The sequence below is a fragment of the Symphalangus syndactylus genome, chromosome 16 (genome assembly GCF_028878055.3).
Source record: "Symphalangus syndactylus isolate Jambi chromosome 16, NHGRI_mSymSyn1-v2.1_pri, whole genome shotgun sequence".
Classification (NCBI taxonomy): Eukaryota; Metazoa; Chordata; class Mammalia; order Primates; family Hylobatidae; genus Symphalangus; species Symphalangus syndactylus.
Window position 1 is genome coordinate 18948093 of NC_072438.2, and position 20524 is coordinate 18968616.

Genomic DNA, 20524 nt, shown 5'->3' on the forward strand with positions numbered 1-20524 from the left:
CTGTACTGAAGAACGTAGTTGTATAAGATCTAATCCGGAATGGCCTAACAAAAAATTGCACCGAATTTATAGCTGAGAGATGAAACACTTCCGGAAGATGTCCTGAAGAACTCTGCAGGTCATGGGGAGAATGGCAGACCTTCCCGCCCGGGAGGTGGTGGCTGAAAGTACAGCCTTTGAGAGGATTGGCTTTGGAGACTTGCAAAAGCTTGCGCGTTCGAATCTAGCTCTCCCGATGACTAAGTGTGCAACTGTGAGCACATCAGAACCTCGCTGAGCCTAAGCCTGTTTCTCCACCTAAAATGATTGTAACAGGACCATTCAGGTCTTTCATCGTTTCTTCTCCCATCATCCTGAACTTGCTCCGATAGACTAGACTGGGAACTAAGTACTTACCCAGATCTCAGACCAAGCTCGCCTCTTACTAAGGTCATGGCACAGTCAAAGCCCTGTCCTTCCTTATTAAAGTGATAAGAGATGACCCAAAGAGAGAGGGAAAACAAAGGCTTCTGTGATAATGACTGTCAGCCAGTCAATCATTGAACAGGGAAAAGTGTGTGTATAGTGGGTACCCAGTGCCACATTCACACAAGCCCTGGGATATACCACGCCCACAAAGCACCCACTTGAACTGAAGAGACAACAGTGAGAATACAGAGATTTCTGCTGCATGCTAGTTAATCAGGAACTCCAAACCAAAGCCAAAGCGTAGACAGACCACACAAAAGTATTTAGGAAATGCTGAAACCATAGCTCCCTTTATTCTAGGCAGTTACTATTCTAAGCAGTAAGAGATGTATGATTAAAACATGAACAAAGTTTCTTTCTCCATCAAACTCAAAAACAGAGTAAATAAGAAAATGAATATATATTTTATATGCATGTAAAACATAAGACACAAAGATATGAATTTAATAGTGATGAGCAATAGAAAGACGAAGAAGCAGGAGGAGGAGAGGACTGGGGTTCAGAGGGTGCTTTAGTTAATGGAGTCCAGGGAGCATCACTGTGGAGGTGGCATTTGGATGGAGACTGGAACTAAGGGTGTGGGGGAGTGGGTCAGGCAGAGAGAGCAGCAGCCTGTGAGGCTGGGCAGAGGGAGTGAGGGGGAGGTTGGCAGGAGCCACAGAATGCCAGACAGGGCCAGATTTGTGCAGTGTGGGACCTAATTCTCAATATAGATGGCACTGAGCAGGAGAGTGACATCATCCAATTTACGCTTTAAAAAGATCAACCTGGCAGCTCTGAGAATGACTTGGAAACTGGGAGGATGAGTTTGTGGGCTGTTGCTGCAGCCCAGGGGAGTGGTGATGCTGGTGTTGACTAGGGTGATAACAGGGATGAGAAACAGTCTGATCTGGAATCACACTTGAGAAATGCAGGTGTCAAGGAAAGAACATAGACTTTGAAGTTAGAAAACCAGAGTTTGAGCCTTCACTCATTACTTTGCAAGCTGTAAGAAGTTGGGTAGCTTATCACTAGTCTGTAATGCTAATTCATTAACGTACCTAAAACCAATAATCAGGGCTATGTCTTATCAACTACTAACTAAACGGTTGGCATAATCTTGACTATTAATTTCTGCAGAAACAAACTATCTCAAAACTTGGTGGCTTACAACAGTAACAGTATATTTTCTTTCATGATTCTGTAGGCTGAACAGGTAATCCTTGTTTTCTGATTAGAATTGACTAGAGCACAAAGATCACTAGAAGTTGGTGCTGCAGGCCATTGTCTGGCAGCTCAGTTGTGACTGCTGTCCAGTCATCCTGATCCTCTTCCATGTGGCCTCTCCATGTGGCTGCTTGGGCTTCCTCACAGCATGGCAGCTGGCTTCCAAAATGTTGTGTTCCAAGCAGGTGAAACCAGAAGCTTCAAATCTAGCCTTATTAGAGCTACACAGTGTCGCTTCTAATACATTTCTGTTTGTTCCAAACAAGTCAGAAGGTCAACCCAGCTTCAAAAAAGGCAAAAGTGTCTCTAGCTCTTGATGAGGACATGGCCAGGTCACAAGGCAGCACAGCATGTAGAATGGAACATACTGCTGTAGCCATCTCTGCAAATGCAATCTTAGATGCTGTGTTGAATATTATTTCATCTAGTCCTCTCATAATCTTAAAGATTAAGCGGTAGAAAGGGGCTCCAACACTTCCCAGCTGCGCCATTTCAACAAGCTACTAAATCTTCTGTCCTTTTGTCCCCTCACATTTAAATGAGATAAATCATAGTACCTACCACATAGGAATTCTTGAAGACAAAATGAGTTCCTGTATGTAAAGCACTGAGAGTGGTGTGGGGCACACAGTAAACACACTTAGTATTAGCTGTTATTCTGTTTTGGTGGGAAGTGGTTATCTTTCCATGGCACAGTTTGAAAACATCAGAAGTTGGATTCAATACCAGAATTCAGAATCTAGTTCCCAGGCTCCCCAGGCATCCAGACACCACAGACATTCAGAACAGATTTGCCAACATCCCTAGTGCCTTAGTGCTCACCTTGGTTGCACTGTTTTGTTTACTTTGAATCAGGGAGTGTGAGTTAATGAGAGAGTATATACATGATCATTTTGTAAGCCATAGATGTTTTGTTCATTCTTATTTGATTGCTTTTTCTTATTGAAATAATTAGGTGATTAGCCAAAATGAAAAAGGAGAATAAGGCAAATTAGAACCAAAGAGAATGACAGTTAATGATAACAAGCAGACTATGTGGGAGGAAAGAAGGTAGAATGTTTATTTCTCAAGCTCTTATTAGTACTTTGTTGCAGGAACTAATCTATGTACCTCTCGACATTAATTTAATTTTCGTAACAGCTGTATGAAGTAAGCACTACTATTTCTCCCACAGTTTAGGAGAAATAGCGGACTCAGCCAGGGTCACCTGCTGCATAAGTGGTGAAGCCAGAATTCAACCCTGTCTTCCTCGCTCCAGGTGCTAAGCCCTTATCATTATGGCCTGCTGTCTCTCTAACAGGGCTTTGAGACCTCAAATTTAAAAGGTGGGTATTTCCAGGTGTAACCAAGAGCTCTCTAGGAGGCAGAGCTGAGTCTTGTACCAGAGTTTATATAAACACACTCTACTCTTCCAGATCATTAACAGGAACCAGACAGGCTTGTAATCAATTTCTACCCATATAGAGTTTTTCCATATTATATTCTCTTATATTGTAAAGCACTGAATGGGTAACAAGCACTTTCATGTGCATTTACACTTTGCATCTCTAGGAGGAGGGCATTATTCATTTTCTTTTCTGGAGAATGAGGGCAAGTTGCAGAGTGCAAAGAGACTTGTCCAGGATCTTGAAGTGCAAGTGGTCTATGACACAAGGTCTCTAAACTCAGGTTGGAGATCTTCCACCACATCCTTAGTTCTGTGTATAAGGCATGTATACACTTGAAGGAGTGCTATTGCATGGATTATTGTTTCAAAACTACATGCTTATTAACTCCCTCTCGCCTTGGGGCCTTGGCTCTTTGTGTTCCTTTGCTTCATAATACGTGTGACTCATTGTTATGGATTAAATAATGTCCTACCAAAAGACACTGAAGTCCTAACCCCCTGTACCTGTGAATGCGACTTTATTTGGAATTAGAGTCTTTACAGATGATCAAACTCAGATGAGGTCTTTAGAGTGGACTCTAATCTTACATGTCCACATTCTTTACATAAAGAGAAAATTTGGACTCAGAGAGAGAAATTCACAGAAAGAGGACAATATGAGGACCTCAGGAGAAGAGAACCATCTACACCTTAATCTCCGATCTAATCTCCACAATTGTGAAACACTACATTTCTATTGCTTAAGCTCCCAGCTTGTGATACTTTGTTACAGCAGCCAAAGGATATAGATACCCCCATGATCTTTCCGTGGCTGGTTGTGAGGTTGAATGTGATCTTATTTGAAAGGCCCTTCCTGGGTGCCTTCACAGTTGACCGTGACTCTTTAGTGTCTCTTTAGTGTCTATCATTTCTTTTCTTTTCTTTCTTTCTTTCTTTTTTTTTTTTTTTTTTTTTGAGACAGAGTCTCACTGTGTTACCCAGGCTGGAGTGCAGCAGCGTGATCTTGGCTTACCACAACCTCCGCCTCCCCGGTTCAAGCAATTGTCTGCCTCAGCCTCCCGAGCACCTGGGATTATAGGCACCTGCCACCACGCCTGGCTAATTTTTGCATTTTTGGTAGAGACTGGAGACATCTTTGCCAGGCTGGTCTTGAACTCCTGACCTCGTGATCCACCCACCTTGGCCTCCCAAAGTGCTGGGATTACCGGCATGAGCCAGCACGCCTGGCCTTAGTGTCTATCATTTGAACACTTCTTTGCTTGTCATAATTTAAAACAAAAAATCTTGCTTAAGTAATTATTTGTTTAAATTCTAACCCCCCCCACACACACATCAGAATGTTTGCTTTATGAAGGTAAGAACCCTGTCTGTCCTGTTTATCAAGAGAGGTCGGCATAAAGTGCAAATAATGACCAGGTGCAGTGGCTCATACCTGTTAATTCCAGCACTTTGGGAAGCCAAGGCATGTGGATAACTTGAGGTCAGGAGTTCAAGACCAGTCTGGCCAACAGGACAAAACTCCTCCTCTACTATAAATACAAAAAAATTAGCCGAGTGTGGTGGTGTGTGCCTGTAATCCCAGCTATTTGGAGGCTGAGGCAGGAAAATAGCTTGAACCCGAGAAGCGAAGGTTGCAGTGAGCTGAGATTGCGCCACTGCATTCCAGCCTGGGCATCAGAGTGAGACCCTGCCTCTACCCGCCCCTCCCCCCGAAAAGTGCCAGTAACATGACCAGTAAGAAAGGTAGGGAAGAATGAAGGAAGAATGGAAGCACATTAAAAAAAAATTAACTGGAACCGGCTGCTTTTGTGAAAGTGCTTTACAATGAAACATATACCTACATTATTATTATTATTGACAATGCCATCATAATTGTTACATTTTTATTCAAAAGTGGGTCCATTTATATGCCATTATATCCATATTTTGGAAACCAGTTGAAGAAATCTGCTGCCTCCCTGGAGATGTTTGCCCACAGTTTTATTTCATCATCAACTGTAGATCCTTTTGATTTTGAAGCATACTGATTCCAGGATCTGCTAAAAATAAATATTTGCCTTATTAATGTGCTTGCTCATTTACTAATTGCTTTTTTAATACCAGAGTCTTTTTTCCAGCTGGGGTTTGTATAACCTTTATCGATCTCACTTTACTTCTAATTACATGTGTTCTTCATTTGTAGCTAAAAGTAACTCTTGTCATCATTGCTGTCAGATTTGATCCATGACACTTTAATTATTATAATTTCTTTTCCCTGCAATAGCAGCAAAAATGTCCACATACATTTTTGTTAGGCCAATTCCTCATCCAAAGGAATGACAATCTGGATTTTAAAGGAGCAGATTTTTTGTTGTGGTGCCTATCTGTGCCCTTTAAAGAGTTGGGCTTCCTCCATTCCTTCCTTACTGGGGGCTGATCCATTTACTGCACTGTCACTGTGCCACGCAAATAGAAGCCGAGTTAGAGAGAAAAACTTCATGTCAACCTGGAGACCTGCAATGTATTCCTGGTATTCCTGTTGTGGGCTCTTGAACAGGTCACTGAAGTTTTCTGACCTGTAGTTTCATCACCTTTGAGATGAACACGGTGAATCACCTGACTGAGAGCAACCCAACGGGGTTTGCTTTAGATGGAAACCCCAATAACATTCCACATGACATGAACCGCAGCATCCTCAGAAATGGCAGCCAATTACATTGTGTTGATTTCTTCTTCACCTAAATATTCTTTTACCTTCTTTTTGATTCCTTGATGAAAGTAGGGGGCATGGGAAAGGCAGGGAAAGAGAGAGGAAGAGAAAGCAAGAGCAAGCCCTGCTCTGTTGCATCCTAAAGGTGCCTGGACCTTGATCACGGGCTTTCCAAGCAAGAGTTCCATGGGTGTGAAGACATGGGTTTGCCCTCTGCAGTTCCACAGAGTTGGTGGATATGTCCAGACAGATAACTATTAATTAGTCCTGGTTAATAGGCTGGACTAGGGATCCTAACACATGGGAATTAACCCAACAAAATCACAAGATTCATTCTCAGAAATGGGGATTATGGACTCCTTCATTCCAGACCTTGCCACCTCACAGGATGGAGAATGCATTGACAACATCAAGAGCATCCAGTGAGGCAGGTGCGGTGTGGCCTGGAAAGAGAGCCTGGTCCACAGAGGGTCCATTTCACTTCTTACCTTGGAGCAGAGGGGAGGCAGTGCCAGAGTCTTTCCCCTCCCTTGCTGTGGTGTCAGACGGATGTCACTTTGGGGGGAAGCAGGAAGTCAATATGATTCTTGTACAGCTCAAGACTGCTGTGTGTGTGTGTGCGATTGTGTATGTGTGTGTGCATGTGTGTGAATGTGCATGTGTATGCATGTGTGAGTGCGTGTATGCGTGTATGTGCATGTGTGTGTATGCATATGTGAGTGCATGTATGTGTGTGTATGTGTGCATTGTGTGTGTGCATGTGTGTGTGAGTGTGTGTGTTTGAGAGAGTCTGGACATAGAGGGAATGAAGGGAAGGAGATTATATTTTTAAACACTTCTTATATGTCAGGAACTATGGTGGAAACTGCTCTATTATTAGGTGGTGGTGACTTAGATAAAAATTAGAAAGAAATTATAATTCTTGGACAGCCGGAGATCACAACGTGTGAGTGTGTGAGGGAGTGTGAGTGTTGGAGTGTGTGTGTGTTTTGGGGGGTGGGGAGGTGCAGAAAATAAAGCAAGACCTTTGCATTAGAATTCCAGCTCTGCCACTAACCAGCTCAGAAACCTCAGAATGAGCTATTTAGCTTCTCGCATCCTTTGTCTCCTTATTTGGAAAAAGTGTGAGGGGAAAGAGAAGATTCACATAATAAATGTTGGGGAGTGGGCCTAATACATCGCATTTAGAAGCATGCAATTTGTATTAACACAAATTCTGTGGGACCCTCATGGCTCTTGGTATAGGAAACCTTGGGAGTGCATCATTTGCCTTCCCTTCTCTAAATTGGAGTTGAAATTTCTGATTTTGGGGGGAGTCTTTCTGATGCTGGAGGGTGAGTGGAACCAGGTGGGACCTGAGGAGGAGGTTCGGTTTTGTGGGAAATGAGGAAACACCAAGAAGCCCCTTAATACTTGCATCCCCTCAGCCAGTCAACACCTATTTCAAGCCAGCTCCACAATGGCAGGACACACTCTCCAGCACTTCTGCTCACCTGCCTGCCTGCTGTTTCTCCTAGAAAGGAGAGTGTATGTAGGGAGTTAAAAGCAGTAACAGAGTTGCCCCAGGAGACCCTCCAGAACTGCCAGTGTCGTTTTTGTTTCTGTTTCAGACAATAACATATGTGCTGCACAGCATTTCTCCTATCTGCCCTTCAGTCCACTCTCCACCCTCTGCCCAGAAGCCTAAGGCGACCCAGCACATGTGGTCTCAATGAGCCTTTTGCTTCTGGCTTCTGAGGGGGACCCAGTTGACAGGAGGCGTGAGGCTGGATGGGGCCAAGGACAACGGTGGGGGTCTCACTTGACTTCCTTCTGCATGGTCATGATGGCTGAGGGTGTTAACCAGGGACTTCTTACTCTTCCTGTTAGACAGCCCTTCCTTTCCCCTGGGTCCTGAGATCGACCCTTCCCCTGGCTCATTCAAGCCTAAGAATGGCGAGGTCCCTCCACGCCACCCATGTCCTTGTGTGCTTTTCTCAAAACCTGCCCAACCTTTTGCAAATTCTTCCTTTCTTAAAGGCTCTGTGCATCCCCAGTTTGGGCGTGCCTGCTGTCTGTCATTACCTTTGAGGGCCCTGACTGATGTACATGACTACCTGCTCCAAATACCTGTTCTCCTGTTTCACGATGCAGAATTGTTGCTGGGAAGAGAACTCCCACCCAAGGACTTCCTTTTCAGGACACCATGCCCCAAGGCAGGCCACACAGCTAGTTTGGGCCAATGGAAAGCGAGCGTGTGAGGGTCTTTCTGGCATTCTCATGCTTCCTTCTCCTCCTAGGGCAATCCTGGAGGCTACTTCTTGAAGATTAGGTTATCACAAGATGCAGAAGGAGGCTGGATTCCTGAATCACTGCTTGGAGGAGAGCCATCTGCCCTGGAAAATGAGTGAGAGATAAGCATATAATATGGAAATCCACTGAGCTTGGGCATGGTTCTGTCAGCCCACCCCGAGTCATAGAAAGAAGTCATTTTTATCGTATCTATTGTATTTAGCTTTTAAAAGTACATCTTTTCACTCTGATGATAGTTTCTTTTGCTGTGCAGAAGCTCTTTAGTTTAATGAGATCCCATTTGTCGATTTTGGCTTTTGTTGCCATTGCTTTTGGTGTTTTAGACATGAAGTCCTTGCCCACGCCTATGTCCTGAATGGTATTGCCTAGGTTTTCTTGTAGGATTTTAATGGTTTTAGGTCTAACATATAAGTCTTTAATCCATCTTGAATTAATTTTTGTATAAGGTGTAAGGAAGGGATCCAGTTGCAGCTTTCTACATATGGCTAGCCAGTTTTCCCAGCACCATTTATTAAATAGGGAATCCTTTCCCCATTTCTTGTTTTTGTCAGGTTTGTCAAAGATCAGATAGTTGTAGCTATGCGGCATCATTTCTGAGGGCTCTGTTCTGTTCCATTGATCTATGTCTCTGTTGTGGTACCAGTACCATGCTGTTTTGGTTACTGTAGCCTTGTAGTATAGTTTAAAGTCAGGTAGTGTGATGCCTCCAGCTTTGTTCTTTTGGCTTAGGATTGACTTGGCGATGCGGGCTCTTTTTTGGTTCCATATGAACTTCAAAGTAGTTTTTTCCAATTCTGTGAAGAAAGTCATTGGTAGCTTGATGGGGATGGCATTGAATCTATAAATTACCTTGGGCAGTATGGCCATTTTCACAATATTGATTCTTCCAACCCATGAGCATGGAATGTTCTTCCATTTGTTTGTATCCTCTTTTATTTCATTGAGCAGTGGTTTGTAGTTCTCCTTGAAGAGGTCCTTCACATCCCTTGTAAGTTGGATTCCTACACAATGGGAGAAAATTTTTGCAACCTACTCATCTGAAAAAGGGCTAATATCCAGAATCTACAATGAACTCAAACAAATTTACAAGAAAAAAACAAACAACCCCATCAAAAAGTGGGCAGAGGACATGAACAGACACTTCTCAAAAGAAGACATTTATGCAGCCAAAAAACACATGAAGAAATGCTCCTCATCACTGGCCATCAGAGAAATGCAAATCAAAACCACAGTGAGATACCATCTCACACCAGTTAGAATGGCCATCATTAAAAAATCAGGAAACAACAGGTGCTGGAAAGGATGTGGAGAAATAGGAACACTTTTACACTGTTGGTGGGACTGTAAACTAGTTCAACCATTGTGGAAGTCAGTGTGGCGATTCCTCAGGGATCTAGAACTAGAAATACCATTTGACCCAGCCATCCCATTACTGGGTGTATACCCAAAGGACTATAAATCATGCTGCTATAAAGACACATGCACACGTATGTTTATTGCGGCACTATTCACAATAGCAAAGAGTTGGAACCAACCCAAATGTCCAACAACAATAGACTGGATTAAGAAAATGTGGCACATATACACCATGGAATACTATGCAGCCATAAAAAGTGATGAGTTCGTGTCCTTTGTAGGGACATGGATGAAACTGGAAAACATCATTCTCAGTAAACTATCGCAAGGACAAAAAACCAAACACCGCATGTTCTCACTCATAGGTGGGAATTGAACAATGAGAACTCATGGACACAGGAAGGGGAACATCACGCTCCGGGGACTGTTGTGGGGTGGGGGGAGGGGGGAGGGACAGCATTAGGAGATACACCTAATGCTAAATGACGAGTTAATGGGTGCAGGAAATCAACATGGCACATGGATACATATGTAACAAACCTGCACATTGTGCACATGTACCCTAAAACCCTAAAGTATAATAAAAAAAAAAAATAATAAAAGTACATCTTTACTAAAATTGATGACACAACTTTAATCTGAGAATCGTAATTGCCATTTTACAGACGAGGAAATGAAGACTCAGTAAGTTCCTCCTCTGAAGTCACACCACTGTTATGGGCTAAACTGTGACCTCCAAATATTCATGTTGAAGTCCTTCTAATACCTCAGAATGTGACTGTTTAGAGATAGGGTCTTTAAAGAGGTGATTCATGTTAAATGAGGTCACTAGCTTGGGCTCTAATCCAAAGACTGGGGTCCTCAGAAGAAGAGATGATTGGGGTATAGATTCACAAAGAGACCAGGTGCAACAGAGGGAGAAGAGAGCCACCTACAAGCCCTCAGAAGAAAACAACTCACCAGCACCTTGACCTCAGACTTCTATTCTCCAGAACTGTGAGGAAATAAATTGCCGTTGTCTGAGCCACTCATTTTGAGGCACTTTGCGATGCCAGCTCTAGCAAATGAATACAGTGTCATGATCAGGATGGAACCTGGCATGTCCCTGTCATCTAGAGCTACACACAATTCCTGGAACACACTTGCAGCCTCAGCCTTAGATCTTGTACTTGCCCAAGACAGCTGGTATGAATAAACATTGCTAGATCAAATTATTAAGTGAGCTGGCATAAATTTTTGAGTGTCCCCATCTCCGTATAACAACTTGCTCCATTTCTCCATCAGCACTCTTTCCACTTTTACTGTTGGGTGAGATTTCAGGGTGACCCAGTTTGGTCACTTTCTCCCCTCCCCCATTTTGCAGACATGGGACTGTAGCTCCAAGAGGCAAAATAATCTTTCTGAGGTATCAGCTTGATGTCCTGTAACTTCGGTGTACTGCAGGGGAAACTGGAACTCAGAGAGGTTAAGTGGCTTGTCCATGGACAGCAACCACCAAGTCTTTTGACCTTGACATCACCTCTCAGCCCTTACAGCATAAGCAGAGACAGATTGTTCTGCAAAGAATGACACCTCCTTGCAATGACTATGAATTATACAATATTTTTATATTAAAAATGATTCTGTGCTCTTTAGAGAGAGGATGGAATTGATATTGAGTGATGAATGAACCCCTGCCAGATTCTAGTGATGTAAATGAGCTAGGTTTTAATATGCCAAAGAATACAGCAGAAGAACTGACAATCACATCCCCACAATGGGAGGGACCAGTGTTGGGGCAGGACTCTAAGCGTGTTTGTTTCAGAAGCAGCTCGGCTTCTGAGTAGCATATGAATGAGTTTTGTGGCTTTCTTTGTTTCACTTTTAATACATCATTTTGATGACTTCCATTGGCATAAAAAGTCACTGGCAATTGGAGTCAGATAGCCTGGGATTATTCTAATTGTGTGACCTTGGGCAAATACTTGAATCTCACTGAGACTTAATTTTCTCTTCAATAAAATGGGAATAGCAAAAATAATTACACTAGAGGTTTGTTGAGACAATTAAGCATGTTAGTGCCTAGTACAGCATTTGAGATATCATACTTGATCCACTCATTTTAATTCCCCCTGCCCTAAACATCAATTTTTCTATCTATACAACATGCATAACACTTCAATTGTTTAACTCTCAAAACAGTTGTCAGGGTTAAGTTGGGTGATGTATTTGAAGGCAACTAAAGGGTTTTAAACTGTTATACACATGTAAGGTTATACCAGTTATTTTTTTCAGCAATTGTGTCCCAGAATTTGGCACAGGAAAGTTGTTCAGTAAATGCTGATTGAATTGAATTATGATAAATCAAACTCCCCTGCCTAAATTTTATGATTTTATTGATCCAAGAAATTCACAGGTATTTTTCTGAATCAAAATGCTAAAGCTATTGGCAATTTGTGTATTAGAGAAAGGAAGAAAAACAACCTGCCTAGGGACTTATGTTACTATACCTACTAGAGATGACCAACTAACAATTTGTCCATAAAAATGTACAACTACAGATTGTCTGCAGAGCCACCATTTCCTGACATACAAATCATTGTATGGTCAAGGTTAAGTAAATAATTTTCATTTTCAAGATCATGCTGCTTTCAACAAAATTGCAACCATTTTAAGGAAAGCACACAGAAGACCATTTTTAAATGTTTCTGAAGGTGATGACAGAATGGCCTACAAGAGTTCCTGGCACATACTCTAATCATTCCCCCCATGAGATAGCACAGTAGTCAGACGAAAAACTGTGGCGGGTCTTAACTTTCAAAGTTTAAAAAAAAAAAGTGAGTAAAAACACTAAGGTTGCTTCTGTCCCAGATTAAGCAACATAATGGTAGAAAAATGTCAATTGCACTTTCCAAGATTTCTGGAAGAGCAAAATAACTTGGCCATGTAGATGTGTTACCTGTTTTACAGACTCTCAGTTCTTTTGCAAAATCCTTACATATGTAGATCAGATTATGGCTTATAATGGAATTTTGAAGATTAACTCATTTTATTCTTACACTAACAACGTAATGTTTCCATTCTCATTTGACAACTGAGAAAACTAAAACCCAGAAATGTTTCTATGTGATGGATTTGACATTAAAGCATATGTTTTTAATTTCCAAGCTCATGATCTTTATGAGCTTGGGAATTAAAAACTTATGATGCTTTTATGCCACCAAAGAAGTCAATTAATATATAGTGTCTTACACTTCCCATCCTTGGGTCTCCTCTCATGGGGCTCCTAACTTTGGGGAGAGAATTAAGCCTGAGGTAATGATTAGCATTCTGGTAAGTAATTCAGATCCAGGGACCAAGATTTTGGAGGATGGACTCTCTGACTTTTCTAAGAAAGCTGTTCTCCAATGGAAGTAAGATTTTGTATTCTTTTATGAAGACATCATTAAGTTAAATTCATATCGACAACATTTTTTTAAGACTTGGAGGCAAAGGGCAAGGCATTTTTACTTGTGTGTCTGCTATGATCCCAGAGTGTGCTAGATATTCAGAGTATAGCAAAGAGAAAGGGACCTAGACTTAGACCTTGCCTGAACCCATTAAAGTCTGGATGAGGAGACTTGATTCTGTGTAGGAATCATCTCCGGAGTTTATGGGGCAATAAAGCAAAACACAGTAAAACCAAATGAAAAAAAGCATATATTTTTAGCACTCCTTTGACGATGTGAATTACTAGGTCTAGAGGAAGGTGCAGACATCTGTATTATTTAAATCTCCCCAGGGACAAAAAGGATGACCAAGCTTGGGAAATACTAGACAATTAAAAAGAACATGGATTCTGAGCTTGGGTTTGAGTTCTGTTTCAGCCTGGGTTTCCTAGAAGGCTAAGCCTGAGATAAAACTCACAAAATGTGAGGGCATTACTGGGATATGTGGTCTGAGGGAGCAGACAAGATAGACAAGAGTGAACAGAGAAGGAAGGAGGAGCCAGTAGAAGATGCTCATGGGATGCTGACCACTGGCATGGGAACTGGTTGCCCAATCCTGTATCACAATCTGAGAAGTCACATGGAGTGAACCTTAGGACCACGTTCCTGGGAAAGAAAGCAGCAACCCTTTTGAGGGCCAGCTCCACACACCTTCATCAAAGTTACCCACAGCCTCATGGCCAGGTCACACAGGCAGGGCACCCCTAGACTACAGAGATGCCTGGGATAGAGGAGAAACTACCCAGTTTAGGCCTAATAGAGGTGCCATCAGTCTGCACCACTTTGAAGCTGGTCTGTGTAGATGCAGAACTGGTAACTGAGGCAGTTGCAGAAATGAAAAAGGATTAGAAGCAGTGTCTAACGGGTGCCTAATAAAACCCTCGCCTTATATGCCTTCTCTGTGGCTGTAGACTTCTTACCTAAACCTACTCAGCCTCAGTTACTGTAGGGTTAAACTAAGATTATACATACTTTCCAGGCAGGGTTGTTGAGTGGGTTAATCAGATATCATTTAGCCTAGCAATGGCCAGCACACACACGAAGAATGGAAAAGTGTGACCTTGCTTTCCTCTCCTTCTCCTTCCAAACACACAGTTTTAAGTCTCTCTATGCAGTATGGCCTCCTCCAGATCCCCATGGGGATCCTCTGTAAGATTCTCTCACTTCATCCATTAAAGAGAGAACATAAAACTCTAGATTTATCACAAGATGAAAGAGAGGCCCACAATCTGGAGCCAACAACAACACAAAAAGTCACTGTATTTGTTCTGCAGAGCAGACAGAGATGCTTGATCTTCAAATAGTTTTCTTTTTCTTCAATCAGAAAAAAACAACACAGGATAAAAGCTGATTTTTTAAAAACATAAAGTGTTAGATCAAGTCTCAAATTTGTGTACTCAAAGAAGAAAGATTAAAAAGACTCCCAGATGCTGTGAGGGCCTCTGGTGCAAGATAGATAGATACATACATTAATTTTAGTTTCTATGCATTTCAGATTGGGATGACAGTAAGTTTGCAGATAGCCATACACAGGTGGATATAGATGCTTCTTGAGTTCAGAAATAAAGTCATGCTCTGAGTGCGAAAACAAATGTGTATTACCACTCCGACAGGGAAAATGATTAGCCAGCCATGGATGTGCTCCAAAGATTCACTGAATAAAGGGGAGAAATAGGCAAGTCACCAGGGAGAGTAGGGGCAATCTCAGGCGGGCAGAGCTTTGATGTAACCCATTTTTTCGTTGAACCAACTCAGTGAGCCCATTGTTTCCAGCCATTTGCTAGGAGCTGGGGACACAGAGGTGAACAGGGTTGTGCCCGTTGCCTTCCCAGATGACTGCTATGGTACCGACGTGGACAAGATGCTTAAAGATGTAGATGAAAGACCTTTATCCTATAGAGGTCCAGCAAGGCCTGGAGAGGAGATTACATTGGAACTCAGTTGGAATGTTCATCTGGTATTTGCCTGGCACTGTGGGAGGGGAAAGGGCTCATTCTATAAGCCCTTTTAAGAAGTTAAAAAAAAAATCTCAGAGGGCTAAATATAATTATTTGTACACTCCAGCCTGAAATGTTGGCTCTTATCCATTGAACAACAGATTTTTGAATCAGAAAAGCCTACCTTCAGTCCCTTGCTGGTCTACTTCCTATTTGCCATCTCTATGCCTGTATTGCACACAAAAAATTTGGAGCTCCAGAAGTTGAAATAACTTGTTCAAAATCAACTTCCTTGGATAGGTTTGAAGATGTAAAGAGCTAGCAGACATGAAGCCTTCCCCAAGACCTGTCATGTAGTAAAGTCTCAATATGTGGGACTGTTATTTTGTGTGAGGATGGATGAGGGTGAGCTCCACTGAACCCTGGCCAAAGTGTGCCCTGCAAATAACCCCTCTGTCTTGTGCATCCAGCACTCAAAAAAAGGGAAGGTCTGGAGAAGGGAAGAGGAGAATTCTGGTCTTGAGGGAAGGAGGTTCCAGTGAAAGGATAAAGATGGTTTATTCTGGGTCTTCAGGACTACAGCAAACCATCCATTCCCACCCTCCTTTGTCTCTGCTCCCACTAAGCTTACACACCCAGCTGCCCAGGGCTCTTGGTTTCAGGAAAAGCAGAGCTCTACTCCATGATAGCCCCACAAAAGCGTCCTTACCGAATGCGGCTCCCAGCCCACCATACCGTCACTCTTGCCATGTGTATGTTTTCTTCACGGTATTTAAACCTCTTTAATATAATATTTTGTTTTTAATTTGTTCTTTTCATATGCCTTCCCACTAGAATGTAAGTTCTAGGAAGGCAAAAGCTTGTTTCCCTCCTGTTTTCCAAAACGTAATATGTTCTTAAAAATAACTATTGAATGGATGTGTGAATGAATGATCAATGAACTGAAGAGTACCAGTAACTTGGAAGGGAAAACCCCAAAGGGTCAGCCCCTCTTTTGTTTTATTTATTTTACTGATTTTTACAAAGTTCCTTTCATGTATTTCAGTCTCAAACTTGGTTAGTGTCTGACACTTCTCTCCTCCTCCGTCTCCACAGATAAGAAAACGTTCCGTTGTCTCATTAATTCTATTTTGTAATTACTTGTCCACGTCTCCCTGTCTCTGCTGCTGGAATAATTGCTAAGCTGGAGCACCATCATAACACCTGGACCGCTCTCTCCCTCCTTCGCGTCGGTCTTCACTGGTCTCCGTGCTATAATCAGAAAGACCTTTCAAAAATGAAGACCTGACTGTGCCAACGTATTCAAACTCTTTACATGTTTTAGAAATTTTAAGATCTTCAACTTTTCCAGTTTCATTTTGTTCTTTGCATGTGTACCTTAGGCTCCGGCAGAAATGAACTCCTCACAGCTCTCTGCAGCTTGTCTCTAAGCAATGGTGTATGCATCGTATTGCATTGCTGACTTCTATCTAGTTGTCTGTATCCTGTCTGATCCTGAAGCTTTTTGAACCCAAAGACTACACCTGTGAATTACACTGTATATCTACACCTACCAGAATCCTCAGCCCATGTAGGTGTCAATAAATATGTAAACAACACCACTATTTTACCAATCCCTCATTTGTTTGGTTAGAAAATTCCAGTCTTCTTGAAACTGATCACCTGAGAAAACAGTTTCCAAATGTAAATATTGAGGAACTGACACTAAAACTTGATGATCCCTCTAAGATATAACCACTCGGTAGAAATATTTCTAGTTGGTTATCAGCCTCCTTTTGGCCATTTCTGTCTCTCTCCTCTCTAACATCAATATGTATTACAACAAGAAAACCAACCAGGAAAAGATCTACAGCTCAACAGAATGGTCTAAATGATGTGTTTCCCCTTTAACTGAAAAAAAGGAAAACAAAACATTCAATTCTGCACTCTCCGTCAGTTCATCTGTTTCTTACAGGCCATCATGGTGACAGCTACCAAAAAGGTTGGCCATGAACAACACCTCCTGCTGCCTGGGAAAGACACATCTGTACGTGTCTGTGTTCAGAAACAGACAGGAGTTTAAGATAAAGCATATTTTTCAAAAGTGCTGTGCAGCACAACAGATTGAGTGCCTGCAAACAGGTTGAACATGTACTTGTGTTTATTTTAAAGAATAGAAAAAGACCAAATGCTTCATTAATTGGTGGACTTGAGGATGTACAAAAGAGATACATGGAAGAAAGTAAAAACTGAAACTCAGTGGTAAGAAGAAAATTAATAACAACAACAATAAAAGATATGTTGCTCTGGGCTAAAACTGATGGAATTTTGTAGCAGTAAGGCACTTTGCAGATCACTAGATTCCAGGTGCAGGCTTTTGTAGATGTGAATAAGGAAACCCGGAGAAGTGAAGTCGGTTATCTAAGGTAGCATGGCAGGATGAGAAGGAAAACAGCTTAGAACCTAGCTTAGCCCACACAAATCAATCTTGATTTAGCTTCCCTTCTGGGCAAATAGCCTCATTGTACATGAAGCACTGTTAATGCTCTCAAGGTCAACTAGTGGGGGCAGTCCAGATCTGGGAATTGAACCCCATTTTGGGTATTCTTCCAACAATTTTCTCTCCATATAATTTTTTCTTTTATAGATCTAAGTACTTGATGTCTGGACCATGAACAAAGCACAATCAAGTTTGCATGATCTACTCTAGAAAAGAAAAGGAAAGAGCATGGACTTGACAGTCCACTTGGATTTAAATTCCAATTCTGCCAAATACTGCCTATAAAACATGGGGCACGTTAACCTCTTAAATTCAGTTCTTGATTTCTTTTTCTGTACAATGATGGGAATAATCTTTACCACGAAGGGCAGTTTGTAAGATTGAAATGAAACAGTGTCTTAAGAGTCTGGCACAGTACTTGGACATACCATCTTTCACATAGTGTGCATACCAATTTTTCTCAGCAAACAAAAGGAATGAGACTTAGGCTAATGCACTGTTTTGAAATGTCCCTTTGGCTACTACTTTAACATTACCCAGTGACAGGTAGTTGCCAATTTTAAAATGATTAGAATTTATGCCACCAAATAAATACATTAAAAAATTCATAGGTAGCATTTAAAAGTGAATCTGGCAAAATGTGTTACTCTGAGCAGAACATAGTGTGAAATCTCAGCAGAGTAAAATGTCAAAGCTCCTCAAGGAGCTATAGGACTTTGTAGGAAAAGCCCAAAATCATATGTATTATACTGTAAATATATGGTATCCACTCACACGCGTATGTATGTGTGTGTGTGTGCAATTTTATGTGTGTGTGCATATATGTAGTACATATATATATATTGCTTTCATGTTTAAATAAACTGATTACATTTAAAGCTAACTTTTGTGAAGGAAGTTAGCATCTGAGGGATTTTCTTTCCATACCCTGTAGGATGATCTTGGGATAATTGAACATAATTTATTTCTTTCTCACTTTCTCAGAAGGTGGGTATGGTGAACAACTGGAAATCACAAAAGATCACATTACAGTTCTTGCCCCATATCTTCATAAACTTTTGTTTTTTGTTTTTTTGAGACGGAGTTTTGCTCTTGTCACCCAGGCTGGAGTGCAGTGACATGATCTCGGCTCACTGCAACCTCACTCCCAGATTCAAGTGATTCTCCTGCCTTAGCCTCCTGAGTAGCTAGGATTACAGGCGCCCACCACGCCCAGCTATTTTTTGTATTTTTTTAGTAGAAATGGGGTTTTGCCATGTTGGTCAGGCTGGCCTCAAACTCCTGACCTCAGGTGATTCACCCGCCTTGGCCTCCCGAAGTGCTGGGATTACAGGCAGGAGTCACTGCGCCCGACATTAATAAACTTTAAACTCAGACCTGCCACTTACACTCTATTCTTCTCAGTTTGCTCATTTGTGAAATGGGCTAATCATGGTTCTTCCCATTTCCCCAATTCCAGCCTTATTTTAAAGGTTAAGTAAAATGCCTAAAATTCAGGCACGAAACACCAAATCTGTGTTGATTCACTCTTTTTTTCAAGCTCTGGAGTATAGTGAGGGATAGGACAGCCCTGGCCTGCCCCATCCTCGCAGGACTCACAGGATCATGAAGGATGCAGCGAATGAGGAGCTGGATGCCATGCGAGGACCTGGGTAGGCTGTGAGGGGTGCAGAGAGGACTCAGGCATTCTCAGGAAGGTCAGCAGAGGCTTCCCAGGAGAGACACTAAGTACATTCCTAAGGTATGAATGGAAGCAACCAACTTAAAAGGAGGTTACGGGTCAGAAGAGTAGTGGTGAGGGTTCCCAGCAGAGAGGAAGTTTGGCACATACAGAAGAAAGGCAAGTTGTCCTTGCACACACATATTTATAGCAACACAATTTGCAATTGCAAAAATGTGGAACCAACCCAAATGCCCATCAGTCAACAAGTGGATAAAGAACTGTGGTATATAGATATAAAATGGAATACTACTCAGTCATACAAGGGAATGGATTAATGGCATGGGCAGCAACCTGGATGAGATTGGAGACTATTATTCTAAGTGAAGTAACTCAGGAATGGAAAACCAAACATCAAATGTACTCACTAATAAGTGGGAGCAAGGCTATGTGGATGTAAAGGCATAAGAATGACACAGTGGACTCTGGGGACTCAGGGAAAGAGTGTGAAGGGGATGAGGGATAAAAGACTACAAATTGAGTGCAGTGTATACTGCTCGGGTGATGGGTACAACAAAATCTCACAAATCACCGCTGAAGTATTTACTCATGTAACCAAACACTACTTGTTCCCCAATTGCCTATGGAAATAAAAAAAAAGAAAGAAAAAAAAAAAAAGAAGAAGAAAGGCAAGTTGTTACTTGCCCGGGGAAGGGAAAGACATGTGGCCCTTTTGGATCATGGACTTCAAGAGGAGGAAGTACAAGAGGGAGGTAGGATCAGACTGTACCTGTTCTTATAAGCCACCTTTCATTTAGACTTTGAGATCAGACAGAGGCCTTTGAAATATGTTAAACAAGTTATTATTATGATTGGAATTCATTTAGCAACTTAAAAAAATTCAGTGTTTTTTTAGAGATGGGAGTCTGGCCATGTTGCTCCGGCTGGTCTCAAACTCCTGGGCTCAAGCGATCCTCCTGCTTTGGCCTCCCAAACTGCAGGGATGTGAGTCATTTGGCAACTTAAATGCTAGGAGTTCCGTGTGTCAGGAACAATGTGGCTCTCACAAATAGTAGCTTCTGTTTCTGTTCCTTGGTCCCTTCTCTTGCCCCATCCCCAACTTCTACACCTCTTCTCCATTTTCATAGTTTTGTGAACATCTTCATCCTCTCCATACCCTTGATATTGGTTCTGCCTTCAAGAGAAGACACTTGAGACTTCTGTATCTGGAGTCAAAGCTGTTCTCCAAAGGCTAAAAACCTTATTAAGAAGAAGTTTTAGAAGCAACTCCATCTTTTCCTTGACTTAGAGCTGCTGCACCCACTGTGATGGCTGCTACATGATACGTAGAATTGAAGGTTAAAAGCGTTCTAGAAATCACAGCATTTCCATGGCCATCTCCTCTCCTGTGCCTCATGGAGAAGGACTGAACTATGACTATTTATTTATTTATTTATCTATTTATTTATTTATGTTTTAGAAACAAAGTCTGTCTCTGTCACCCAAGCTGGAGTGCTGTGACGCCATTATAGCTCACTGCAGCCACAAATTCCCAGGCCCAAGGATCCTCCCACCTCAGCCTC

The 20524-nt window shown here is 41.9% G+C and overlaps 1 long non-coding RNA gene across 2 annotated transcripts in view; it reads left to right on the top strand.

Moving 5' to 3' along the window:
• LOC129464747 (uncharacterized) overlaps nucleotides 1–20524 on the top strand; it is a 98550-nt gene that overhangs the window by 15672 nt on the left and 62354 nt on the right. Inside the window, exons 2-3 of one of the 2 annotated variants that reach the window (XR_008651714.2) lie at nucleotides 2849–2999; nucleotides 8030–8136. This is a non-coding gene — a long non-coding RNA (uncharacterized lncRNA). The remainder of the gene's footprint in view (nucleotides 1–2848; nucleotides 3000–8029; nucleotides 8137–20524) is intronic. The other variant, XR_010116387.1, reaches the window with a different exon arrangement.